This window comes from Ailuropoda melanoleuca, chromosome 4 (genome assembly GCF_002007445.2).
Source record: "Ailuropoda melanoleuca isolate Jingjing chromosome 4, ASM200744v2, whole genome shotgun sequence".
Taxonomy (NCBI): domain Eukaryota; kingdom Metazoa; phylum Chordata; class Mammalia; order Carnivora; family Ursidae; genus Ailuropoda; species Ailuropoda melanoleuca.
Window position 1 is genome coordinate 121,196,035 of NC_048221.1, and position 13,716 is coordinate 121,209,750.

At 39.3% G+C, this 13,716-nt stretch overlaps 1 protein-coding gene across 1 annotated transcript in view; it reads left to right on the plus strand.

Annotated features, from left to right (window-relative positions):
- ALK (ALK receptor tyrosine kinase) overlaps positions 1-13,716 on the plus strand; it is a 678,810-nt gene that overhangs the window by 214,136 nt on the left and 450,958 nt on the right. The gene's annotated exons all lie outside the window — the stretch shown is intronic.

Below are 13,716 nucleotides of genomic sequence, written 5' to 3' on the forward strand. Positions count from 1 at the left end.
TGTGGATTATTTTAAGCCACCGAGTTTCTCGTAATTTGTTACAGCAGCAATAAGAAACTAACATAGCTCGTCTTAACCAAGTTTGGAGGAAAAGTGATGGTCCTGGGGTACAATTCTAGGAAGGGCAGGGCTCAGAGGACTGAATGGGTCTTGGAAACACACTTCCATATAGATGCCATAGAAGCTGTGTGGTGAGTTATCACTGGGAGGGCAGTCTGTAAACTGCCCCCCCTCCACTGGGAACAGAGCAGACATCTCTGCGCACCGGAAATGGGACAGAAAGGGGTATTAAGGAGGGCACGTATTGCATGGAGCACTGGGTGTTATACACAAACAATGAATTATGGAACACTACAGCAAAAACTGATGATGTACTGTATGGTGACTAACATATCATAATAAAATAAATAAAGAAAAAAGAAAAAAAAAGAAAGAAAGAAATGGCAGCAGCAGGAGCTGAGGCTGGAAGTAGCTGCTAAAAGTGGCAGAAGTTCTACGAGTCTGGCTCCTGTGGGTAAGAAGGACTGAGGGCGCCCGAGGCAGGAGCCTGGAGAGGTTCATTTTTCCAAATGGAGGGAGCTGGGGTGAGGCCAGCTCGCTCATGGAAGGAAGCTGTGATGTTGCCCAGGACAGTGTTTGCTACGCTTCTGTGTGACTGGCTGAGGAGGCAGTGAAGCCACAGCTGCAGGGCCCGTGGTGAGCTCCTGCAGCCCAGGGACTAGCCCTTGGCTCTGTCCCAGATGCCGCCGGCAAGAGCTGCAGTCTGCAAAGTGCTTTTTCATCCATGATCACACTTGATTCTCCCAACATGGTGAGATGGGTATTGTTAGTGTGACTAAACATAGAGGCTGGTCACCTGAGGCTAAATAGTGAGCTTCAAAGAGAGGAAACTAGGTCTTTCTCATTCACTGTGATGTCCCAAGAGCCTGGCCCAAGGCCCAGTATAAAATAGACATTCATTAACTGTTTCTGGACCCACAGATGGAAGCTTAGAGAAATGAAGTAAGTTGCTCAAGTCTACAAAGCTGGTATATGGCAGAGCCAGAGTTTGAATTCCAGTTTTGAACGTCAAAGCTCATATTTCCATTGTGCCAAACTCTTCCTAAAACACAGTGTTTCCCAGGGCCTACTTCTGTGTGGGATTCACTCTCATTAAAGGTCTGGCGGTACGTTCAGCTGGTGACATTGACCGCGTGCCAGTGATACTGGGGAGACGTGCTCTGTTCTGTGACACAACCAGGTTCCATCTGCTGCAGTGTCTGATAAAAGGCAGCATCTTCCAAGGGGTCTTGGGAAGCCCACTCTCTCCTCTGTCTTCTTTGCAGATGGCCAGAGCGAGGAGAGCTGCCTCAGGCAGGCACAGCATGAAGCTTGCTGTCCAGGCTATGTGGTGATGCGATTAGTGTGAGAAGGTGGAATCAGGTTACTGCAACCAGTGCCGCCCTTTAGAAATGGAAGGAGCACTGTGCTGGGAGTCAGGAGGGGTGGGTCTGCCCTTGGCTAACAAGCGAACCCAGGCCTCTGTTTTTCAACTAGTAAATTGAGTGGGTAGGACTAGATAATTTCTAAGAGTATGGGAACCTGTCTTTCTGACTTCCTGATTTCCTCTTATTAAGAACCTTTTATTAGTAGAGTTTTTAGCCTCACTGATTTCTATATATCAAATGGCTCAGATAAGACACATCTTAAAGAAATATGGGCTCTGCTTCAGAAAGTCATGAACCGCTCTGAATTTATGCTTGAAAAGAATTGAAGGAAAGCCAGGACCGTGTAAAGAGGAATAAAATAAAATTCTCTTGAATGGGGATAACTACAGTATAATTCTACTTAGAGTGGGAAGATAATCTTTACTCATTCAAGATGGAGAAAGACTGGTTCAATGTAAGTTGAAGAGAGATCTGGAGGTCATTATACCACTGTGGCCGTGTTTCCTGACTTGTTATAAAAAATCAATGGAAATAATGCGTGAGAGACCACTCTGTAAACAGGAAAATGGCATAGTAAAGTAACATATAGCCCCGTCTGGTGGTAGTTATCCCAGCCATGCAGCCGGAAGTAAAGGGTCCTGCTCTGTCTTGCTTTAAGAATCTTGACCCTAAAAGACAGGAGGCTATTTATCCCAGGTATCCAAGTACAACATCTCAAGGGGTATTTTTAAACCCAGGACTTTTGGGACATGAAAATGAATTTGCTGTGAATGACTGAGCCCTCTCCAGTGATTACATAATCATGCACGTTTGCAAATGGAATTGCAGCAAATTCTGCAGAATACATGAGGGCTCAGATCTCAGGGTCCAGTTCTCCCCACTAAAGGATTGTTAAGAATCTCTAAGGTGGGTGGCTATGATAGTAATCCAAATTATTCTCAGCTGAAGCAGGATGATCTCTTTTGATTCTCTCTACTTCTTGCTCTAGGATTCTTTGTACTCATTGCCAGTCATGCTTGATCAAAACACACTTGTTGGTTACCAGGTCTTTCTTAGTTGATTTTCATGGAAGCTGTTATTATTCGGAAATATGCTTGATACCAGCTTTATTTTGTTAATGAAACTGGTTGCAGGTACACACAGTGTGGCAGCTCCCTGTGTCTCTGTTAGGGAGTACCCTGACCTGCAGTTGTATTCTCTTTGGCAACTGTCTTCTCTCTGATGTGATCAGCGTTCTCCATACTGGAAGCAATAGAAAGGGCATTTGAGGTNGATTCTAGGAAGGGCAGGGCTCAGAGGACTGAATGGGCCTTGGAAACACACTTCCATATAGATGCCATAGAAGCTGTGTGGTGAGTTATCACTGGGAGGGCAGTCTGTAAACTGCCCCCCCTCCACTGGGAACAGAGCAGACATCTCTGTGCACCGGAAATGGGACAGAAAGGGGTATTAAGGAGGGCACGTATTGCATGGAGCACTGGGTGTTATACACAAACAATGAATCATGGAACACTACATCAAAAACTGATGATGTACTGTATGGTGACTAACATATCATAATAAAATAAATAAAGAAAAAAGAAAAAGAAAGAAAGAAAGAAATGGCAGCAGCAGGAGCTGAGGCTGGAAGTAGCTGCTAAAAGTGGCAGAAGTTCTACGAGTCTGGCTCCTGTGGGTAAGAAGGACTGAGGGCGCCCGAGGCAGGAGCCTGGAGAGGTTCATTTTTCCAAATGGAGGGAGCTGGGGTGAGGCCAGCTCGCTCATGGAAGGAAGCTGTGATGTTGCCCAGGACAGTGTTTGCTACGCTTCTGTGTGACTGGCTGAGGAGGCAGTGAAGCCACAGCTGCAGGGCCCGTGGTGAGCTCCTGCAGCCCAGGGACTGGCCCTTGGCTCTGTCCCAGATGCAGCCGGCAAGAGCTGCAGTCTGCAAAGTGCTTTTTCATCCATGATCACACTTGATTCTCCCAACATGGTGAGATGGGTATTGTTAGTGTGACTAAACATAGAGGCTGGTCACCTGAGGCTAAATAGTGAGCTTCAAAGAGAGGAAACTAGGTCTTTCTCATTCACTGTGATGTCCCAAGAGCCTGGCCCAAGGCCCAGTATAAAATAGACATTCATTAACTGTTTCTGGACCCACAGATGGAAGCTTAGAGAAATGAAGTAAGTTGCTCAAGTCTACAAAGCTGGTATATGGCAGAGCCAGAGTTTGAATTCCAGTTTTGAACGTCAAAGCTCATATTTCCATTGTGCCAAACTCTTCCTAAAACACAGTGTTTCCCAGGGCCTACTTCTGTGTGGGATTCACTCTCATTAAAGGTCTGGCGGTACGTTCAGCTGGTGACATTGACCGCATGCCAGTGATACTGGGGAGACGTGCTCTGTTCTGTGACACAACCAGGTTCCATCTGCTGCAGTGTCTGATAAAAGGCAGCATCTTCCAAGGGGTCTTGGGAAGCCCACTCTCTCCTCTGTCTTCTTTGCAGATGGCCAGAGCGAGGAGAGCTGCCTCAGGCAGGCACAGCATGAAGCTTGCTGTCCAGGCTATGTGGTGATGCGATTAGTGTGAGAAGGTGGAATCAGGTTACTGCAACCAGTGCCGCCCTTTAGAAATGGAAGGAGCACTGTGCTGGGAGTCAGGAGGGGTGGGTCTGCCCTTGGCTAACAAGCGAACCCAGGCCTCTGTTTTTCAACTAGTAAATTGAGTGGGTAGGACTAGATAATTTCTAAGAGTATGGGAACCTGTCTTTCTGACTTCCTGATTTCCTCTTATTAAGAACCTTTTATTAGTAGAGTTTTTAGCCTCACTGATTTCTATATATCAAATGGCTCAGATAAGACACATCTTAAAGAAATATGGGCTCTGCTTCAGAAAGTCATGAACCGCTCTGAATTTATGCTTGAAAAGAATTGAAGGAAAGCCAGGACCGTGTAAAGAGGAATAAAATAAAATTCTCTTGAATGGGGATAACTACAGTATAATTCTACTTAGAGTGGGAAGATAATCTTTACTCATTCAAGATGGAGAAAGACTGGTTCAATGTAAGTTGAAGAGAGATCTGGAGGTCATTATACCACTGTGGCCGTGTTGCCTGACTTGTTATAAAAAATCAATGGAAATAATGCGTGAGAGACCACTCTGTAAACAGGAAAATGGCATAGTAAAGTAACATATAGCCCCGTCTGGTGGTAGTTATCCCAGCCATGCAGCCGGAAGTAAAGGGTCCTGCTCTGTCTTGCTTTAAGAATCTTGACCCTAAAAGACAGGAGGCTATTTATCCCAGGTATCCAAGTACAACATCTCAAGGGGTATTTTTAAACCCAGGACTTTTGGGACATGAAAATGAATTTGCTGTGAATGACTGAGCCCTCTCCAGTGATTACATAATCATGCACATTTGCAAATGGAATTGCAGCAAATTCTGCAGAATACATGAGGGCTCAGATCTCAGGGTCCAGTTCTCCCCACTAAAGGATTGTTAAGAATCTCTAAGGTGGGTGGCTATGATAGTAATCCAAATTATTCTCAGCTGAAGCAGGATGATCTCTTTTGATTCTCTCTACTTCTTGCTCTAGGATTCTTTGTACTCATTGCCAGTCATGCTTGATCAAAACACACTTGTTGGTTACCAGGTCTTTCTTAGTTGATTTTCATGGAAGCTGTTATTATTCGGAAATATGCTTGATACCAGCTTTATTTTGTTAATGAAACTGGTTGCAGGTACACACAGTGTGGCAGCTCCCTGTGTCTCTGTTAGGGAGTACCCTGACCTGCAGTTGTATTCTCTTTGGCAACTGTCTTCTCTCTGATGTGATCAGCGTTCTCCATACTGGAAGCAATAGAAAGGGCATTTGAGGTATTATGCTGGCAATAAGGAATGATTTATTCCTTGTAAATGAAAGGAGACTGGTCAAAACTGAGAGTGCCTAAAATGGGACTGGTCTTCTCATAAAGTAGATAGACACTAAATTCACTTGTGCAACAATGGCATAAGATGCTCCTTTTTAATACCCTCATCTGTAGTATTGCTTAGGCTACACAAACATAAAGTATCATTAAGGTATCAGTCATTGCTTTTAACTCCAGGGAACAAACTGAGGGCTGCTGGAGGCGTGGAGGGTGGGGGGATGGGGTAATTGGGTGATGGGCATTAAGGAGGGCACTTGATTGAATGAGCACTGGGTGTTATATGCAACTGATGAGGCACTAAATTCTACCCCTGAAACTAATAATAGTAATAACAAAAAGATATCATTCAGGGGATTATATACCCCCCTCCTAAGAATTATTTTTTCTTCTTCTATTAACATTATGTGTTTACACCCAAAAGTTCTCCATTCCATAGCCATGTGTACTCAGGGAGCTGAGCGTGAGATGTCTCAGTGCAGTTGCCGCTATCCCTCCCGTGTCCGAGCTTTTAACACAGATTATACTATTTAGAGTCTAACTATAAGTTAGATCAAGAACATTGAGAATTTTTTAAAAAGAACAATAGAAATAATTAATGCTTTCAAAATGAGGATTTTGGAGAAGGTCAGAGTCTCAATTCTTTTGACTTGGCAACCCTCCAGAGATCACTCACAATTGTCTAGCTCCCACATGAATGCTTCATTCCTTTCTCTTATTTTTTGTCTGTTTTCTCCTCTCTCTCCTTTCCATGTGTTTAATGTTCCTCTTCTGTTCTCAACCTCTCTTTCTTCTCAAAAACTAAATGAATCCTTCCCATCATCTACAACTTTGGAAGCAGAGTAGGCAGGATCAGCAGGCTTGGCTGGCACATGGACCGGAAGCAGGCTTCACCCACAAATAAAGACAGATCCAGACATGTTGGGCTTTTGCATGACACACACGTAAGGACAAATTTGAGAAGCATTGCTTGCTAGAGAAATAAGAAAGTTAGACAAATTTTTGAAGTCCTCTGCTCCATGAAGAAATAAAATAAAAACCTCACATGCTAGAAAAATAAGCTGAACCAATTGGCTTCTTTATCCCTGGGGTCAAAGACAAGACAAGAAATCAGTGTCCTTCAGAAGGGAACTAGATGCCTAGATGGAGTGAAAGAAGGATCTTGAAGGAGTCCTAGGTCTTTCAGAGGGATTTAGAAATTGAGTTACTTTATGCCAAGCACTTACCATGCATTGCCTTATATGATTTGCACAATAACCCCATAAAATAGTTTCAGAAACATGAATATCCATGTTTCAGACTAATAAAATTAGGCTCAAAGAAGTAAGGTAAGGCAGGACTTCCAGCCATGGCCAAGTGAAGAGACTCGCAAATTCTTTCCCCAAAAGCAACTATAAAGATGGACAAAATTGACAAAACAACCATTTGGATGCTCTGAAGAATTGGCCAAATGAATATAACAGCCTGAGAAGCATTGTACTTAAGAAACTGATGAACTTGTGTCTTCTCTGCGGAGTGTGGCTGCAGATAAAACCCAAGTAAGAACAGTGGGAATCTATGGCATTCTGACCTGATGCTTCTACTGTGACCCAACTCTGTCTAAACAGAGGTCCTCACAAAACAGGGCACACCATGAAGACCCACAACTTCCATGCTGCAGTGGGAGGTGGCTCACTAGGTCTGGAGCAGTATTGTAGGTGAAAGTGATAATCTGTGATGCAGCTAGCCTGAGGCTCGATCATATTCATGATAGAGACTATGTGTATTCCCAGTGGATATGGGAAAAGATCCAAGCTAGCCTTCTAGCTAACCCTGAGACTGTACATACATGCAGAAGACACATCAGCATCCTGAGCATTGAATGCACCCCCTTATCCACACACAGACTTATTGGCAAAAAGCAGAAGTTTTACTGGTTCAAGGTGTTTGAGAACATCCTCCGTCTGAATATTCGCAGACCACTAAGCTATACATGGATGAAGCACAGGAAGCCAGGCTTAAAATTAAAAGCAAGAACCCACAGCTAATGAATCATTGAACACTACATCAAAAAATAATGATGTACTATATGTTGGCTAATTGAATTTAAATAAACAAAAGAAAAAGGAAAAAAGCAAGAATGCTAAAACGACGACAACAGCAACAACAAGAGCAACAACAACAAAACTGAACAGAGACATCTGCAGTCACACATTGTAGGGAAGATAGTTTTTTCAGAGGTAGCTCACCCAAGGTATTAAACAAAGAAACCGACTTAAGAAAAGACAAACAGCAACAACAAAAGAACCAACAAAAATCTCGAGGGGAGAAAATTAAAATCCAAAGTTGCCAGCTAACCTGCCTTACTATAAATATTAAAGTAAGTCCTTCAGGCTGAAATGAAGTCAAAACAGGAGATAACTTTTATCCATAGGAAGAAATGAAGAACAGTAGAAATAGTATGTGGGTTAATATAAAATAGTCAATAAATATGTTTTTTTCTTATTTCTTTTGTTAGCATCTCTGAAAGACATATTATATAAATGCACAATTACAAAGCTATAGTTTTTGGTTGACTTAGATAGAGATGCAATATATATGACAATAATAGCCCAAAGGGTAGAAAATGGGATGGAGCTATATTGGAGCAAAGTTTCTATATTTTATTGGGATTAAGTTAGTATTAATCTGAAGATTGTGATAAATTCAGATGCATATAACATAGAGCAATCACTAAGAAAATGACTCCAAAAACATAAAAATAATTAACAGAAGTTTTTGAATGATACACTGAAATATGCAGTCAGGAAGGAATAGAGGAACCAAAAAACAGGAGACATATAAAAAACAAATATCAAAAGACAATATAAATCTAACCAAATCACTAGTTATATTAAATGTAAATAGTCCAAGCATTCAGTCAAAAGGAAGTCATCATCATACAAATAAAAAACAAGATCTAATTGTATGCTTTTTATAAGTACACCTTAGATTCAAAGACACAAATAGGTTAAAAGTAAAAGGATAGAAAAAGAGATACCATGCAAGCAGTAAGCATAAGAGAATAGCTATATTAATATCAGACAAATGGACATTAAGACAAGAAATATTACTAAGGTGGGCCACCTGGGTGGTTCAGTCAGTTAAGTGTCTGCCTTCGGCTCAGGGCTGATCCCAGGGTCCTGGGATGGAGCCCCACTTCGGGGGGGGGTGCCTTCTCAGCGGAGAGTCTGCTTCTCCCTCTGCCTCTTCTGCTACCACTGCCTGTGCTCTCTCTTTCCCTCTCTCTCTCTGTCAAATAAATAAATAAAATCTTTTTTTAAAAGAAATATTACTAAGGAAAAGAGGGACATTTTATAATGATTAAAGAGTCAAGTTATCAGGAATATATAACAATTATAAATATGTATGCATCTAACAACAGAGCCTCAAAACACATGAAAGCAAAACTGTCACAACTGAAAGAAAAACAGATAATTTAATAATTGTAGTTCTAGATTTCAATAACCCCCTCCCAATAATGAGGAACAATTAAACAGAAGAGGATATGGAAGACTCGAACAATACTATGAACCAACCTAACTCACAGACACATGACATTCTACCCAAAGACTATAGAATACACATTCCTTTCAAGTGCATAGAGAACTTTCTAAGAAGACTATGTACTAGGCCATAGAACAAGTCTCTGTAAACTTACAAGGATTGAAATCCATACAAAATATGTTCTCTGACCACAATGGAATACCCTAGAAGTTGACAACAGAAAGAAATCTGGGGAACCCACAAATATTATGAAATTAAATAATACAGGTATAAAAGAAAAAACCACAAGGAAAATTAGAAAATAGTTTAACCATGGGGTGCCTGGGTGGCTCAGTCAGTTAAGCATCTGACTCTTGATCTCAGCTCAGGTCGTGAGCTCAGGTGAGTTCAAGCCCCATGTGGACATGGAGCCTACTTTAAATAAAGAAGAAAAGAGAGAAAGAGGAAGGAAGGAAAGGAGGGGAGGGGAGAGGAGAGGAGAGAAAGAAATAGCTTTAACTAAACAAAAATTTTAAATGAAACATATTAAAACTTATGGGATAAAACTAAAAAAAAAAAAATGCTTAGAGAGAAATGTATAGCTTTCAATGCCCATAGTAGAAAAGAAGAAGAGCCTCAAATTTGTAACCTAAGCTTCCATTTTAAGAAACTTAAAAAAAAATGAAAACCCAAAACATGCAAAAGAAAAGAAAGATTAGAGCAGAAATCAATGAAATGGAAAATAGAAAACAATAGTGTGAATCAACGAAACCAAAAGTTGGTTCTTGGAAAAGATCCACAAAATTGACAGACCTTTAACTAGATGAACCAAGGGGGAATAAAGAGAGTAGACACAACCAAAATCAGGAATGAAAAAGGGAACATCACTACTGACCCCAAAGAAATGAAATGATTATGAAGAAGTACTATAGATATGTTTTTGCCAATAAATTAGACAATTTAGATAAAATGGACGAATTCTTAGAAAGATACAAATTACCAGAACTAATTCTAAAAGGAAGAAATAGAATAATTTGAACAGCCCTATAACAAGCAAATAGCTTGAATTTGTAATTAAAAATCTTCCCACAAAGAAAAGCTCAAACCCAGATGTCTTCACTGGTGAATTCTATCAAATATTTAAAGAACAAATAATACTAATTATTCATATAGTCTTTCAGAAAATAGAGGAATGTACACCCCAACTCATTCTCTGAGGCCACTGGCTTTTCCCTGAAACTAAAGCCAGAATAAGACATCACAAGGAAAGAAAGCCATTTACCAATATCCCTCATGACCATAGATACCGAAGTCCAAAACAAACAATTAGCAAACAAAATTTGGCAACAAATGAAGAAGATGACGCTGTGATCAATTGGAATTTATCCAGGAATACAAAGTTAGCTTAACACCCACAAAGCAATCAATAAGTACAATACCTACGCCATATTAATAGGATAAAAGACATAAATCCTTTGACCACCTCAGTAGACACAGAAAAGGCATTTGATAAAATCCAATATCCATTCATGATAAAATCTCTCTACAAATAAGGAAAAAGGGGAATTTCCTAAACCTGGTAAAGAGTATCGATGGGAAAATCCATACCTAACAACATATGTGATAAAAGACTGAAAGCTTTCCCCCAAGATTGGGAACAAGGTAAGGATGTCTGCTTTCATTATTTCTGTTCAACATTGCACCTAGCCAGTAACAATAATGAAAAGAAAAAGAGAAAGACGAATGAAGGGAGGAAAAAGGAGAGGGATGCAGGGAGAAATGAAAGGTATACCGNATAGATACCGAAGTCCAAAACAAACAATTAGCAAACAAAATTTGGCAACAAATGAAGAAGATGACGCTGTGATCAATTGGAATTTATCCAGGAATACAAAGTTAGCTTAACACCCACAAAGCAATCAATAAGTACAATACCTACGCCATATTAATAGGATAAAAGACATAAATCCTTTGACCACCTCAGTAGACACAGAAAAGGCATTTGATAAAATCCAATATCCATTCATGATAAAATCTCTCTACAAATAAGGAAAAAGGGGAATTTCCTAAACCTGGTAAAGAGTATCAATGGGAAAATCCATACCTAACAACATATGTGATAAAAGACTGAAAGCTTTCCCCCAAGATTGGGAACAAGGTAAGGATGTCTGCTTTCATTATTTCTGTTCAACATTGCACCTAGCCAGTAACAATAATGAAAAGAAAAAGAGAAAGACGAATGAAGGGAGGAAAAAGGAGAGGGATGCAGGGAGAAATGAAAGGTATACTGCTTGAAAAGGAAAAAGTGTAATTTTCTTTATTAGCAAATAACATAATCTTTTATTTAAAAAACCCAAAAGAATTAACAAAAAAACCCCAAGAAGTAATAGAACAAATAAATGAATTTAGCTAGATTACAGGATACAAAATCAATATAAAAAATCAATTATATTTATTGTATAACAACAAACAAAAATAAAATTTTCAGAAGGGAATTAAGAAAACAATTCAAATGACAAGAGCATCAAATAGAAGAAAACACTCAGGACTAAATTTAACAAAGGAAGGGCCAGTCTTGCACACTAAAAATTACAGAATATTGCTGAAGTATATCAAGAATAGTATAATCAAAAAGAGAGACACTAGATTTTCATGGTTTGAAAAACTCAGTAGTGTTGAGATGGCATTTCTTACCAAACTGAACTGTAAAGTCGACGCAATCCCCGTCAAAGTCTCAACAGCCTCTTTTTTTTTTTTTTTTTTTTTTTGCTTTTTCTTTTTCGGTAGCCTAAAATTGATGTAAAAATGCAAAGGACCTAGAATAGATAAGGCAATATTTAAAGGAGGGGGAAAAAAAGGAAAAATTTGGAGGACTTCTGCTATCTGATTTTAGAACTTAGTATAAAGCCAAATTAAGAAACATGGTGTAATATTGGGGCAAGGAAAGGCATATACATCAGTGGAACAGAATAGAGAATACAGAAATAAATCCTTACATTTATGAGCAGTTGATTTTTAACAAAGGTGCCTAGAATTCAATGGGGGAAAAGATTGTATTTCAGCAAATAGTGCTGGGATAATTGGATATCCATATACAAAAAACTAAACTTAGACCCATACTTCGTGCTGTATACAAAAAATTAACTCCAAATGAGTCGTAACCTAAATGTAAGAGCTAAAACTATACAGTTTCTAAAAAAAAAATGTAGGAGAAAATCTTTGTGACTTTGGTTGAGAAAATAGTTCTCAGATATGATACTAAAATCACAATCAATAAAAGAAGTATTGATAAATTGGATCTCATTAAAACTCTAAACTTTTCTGCTAAAAGACATCATTGAGAAAATGAAAGAACAAACCACAGACCAGGAAAAATATTTGCAATCACATATCATATAAAGGACTTGTATCCAGAATATGTAAATAATACTTACAATTTAGTAATGATTAAAGCCCAATTAAACTTGAGAGTCATATCATCTGTCAAGGGATTTAGTGAGAATTAAGATAATGCACCATACCTCTCTTTGGCAGTGTTTGGCATGTAGTAAGTACTTAGTAAATGGCAATGACAGCTATGATCATAAATATTGATTTGAAGGGGCACATGCAGCCTGATGTTTATAACAGCCTTTCTACAATAGCCAAATTATGGTAATAGCCCAAATGTCCATCAACAGATGAATGGCTAAAGAAGATGCCGTGTGTATGTGTGTGTGTGTGTGTAAATGAAATATTACTCAGCCATCAAAAAGGATGAAATCTTGCCATTTGCAACAATGTGAATGGAGCTAGAGAGTATTATGCTAAGCAAAATAAGTCAGAGAAAGACAAATACCATATGATTTAACTTACATGTGGAATTTTGTTTCTTAAATTCCAATGATCAAAGGGGGGAAAAGAGGGAGGGAGAGAGAGGCAAACCTAGAAACAGACGCTTAACTATTGAGAACACACTGATGGTCACCAGAGGGGAGGTCGGTGGGGAGGCGGGTGGAACAGGTGATGGGGATGAAGGAGGGCACTTGTGAGGAGCACCAAGTGATGTATGGAAGTGTCGAGTCACTATATTGTATACCTGAAACTAATATTACACTGTGCATTAACTAATGGGAATTTAAATAAAAGCTAAAAGAAAAAGTTATTACAATTTCGTAAATGAACAAGCTGAGCTCTGGAGAAGGTGAGGAACTTGTGTCAGGGCACTCAGTGTCCAACGACGCTTTAGAAAAATCATAGTGGGTGAGTGAAAGGTGCTCCTCTGGGCCATCTCTTCATTCAGAGGGATGGGGTGTCACTGTGTCCCCGGGGGAGAGCAAGTGGGAGAAGCAGTCTGCCTTTAGGGGGCAACTTTCACGGTCTTACAGTTCTCACTCCTTCTCTTTCTTGATTTGCATTAATGTTTAAACATGATTATTATTGGCATTGTTTGGAATAGAAAAAAAAATGCAAACTACTCTAAATGTCCATGAACAGGGACTGGCCAAATTAACTAGTATTTAGTTTCAAAAGTAATACATACTTATTATGAAAGAATTTTAGGTAGATTCGTAGATTTATGTACTGACAAGGAAAGCTATTGATATATAGTCAAATGAAAAATGTAGGTTGTAAGACACTATGCATGTTATGGCCTTATTTTGGTTTGTATGTATTTATTTAGATGTGCAAAATATTCTGGAAGCAAATAGATCAAACTATTATCACCACTTACTTCTGGAGAGTGGAATTTTGGTTGAAGAGCCAAAGGGAGAATACACTATTTTATCAGTAGAATTTTTTTCACATATTTCTTTTGTAATTAAAAACTAAAGAAAATAAATATTTTAAATTGTTTTTATTTAAAAATTCCTATTTGCTTTCCATTAAAAAAAAAAA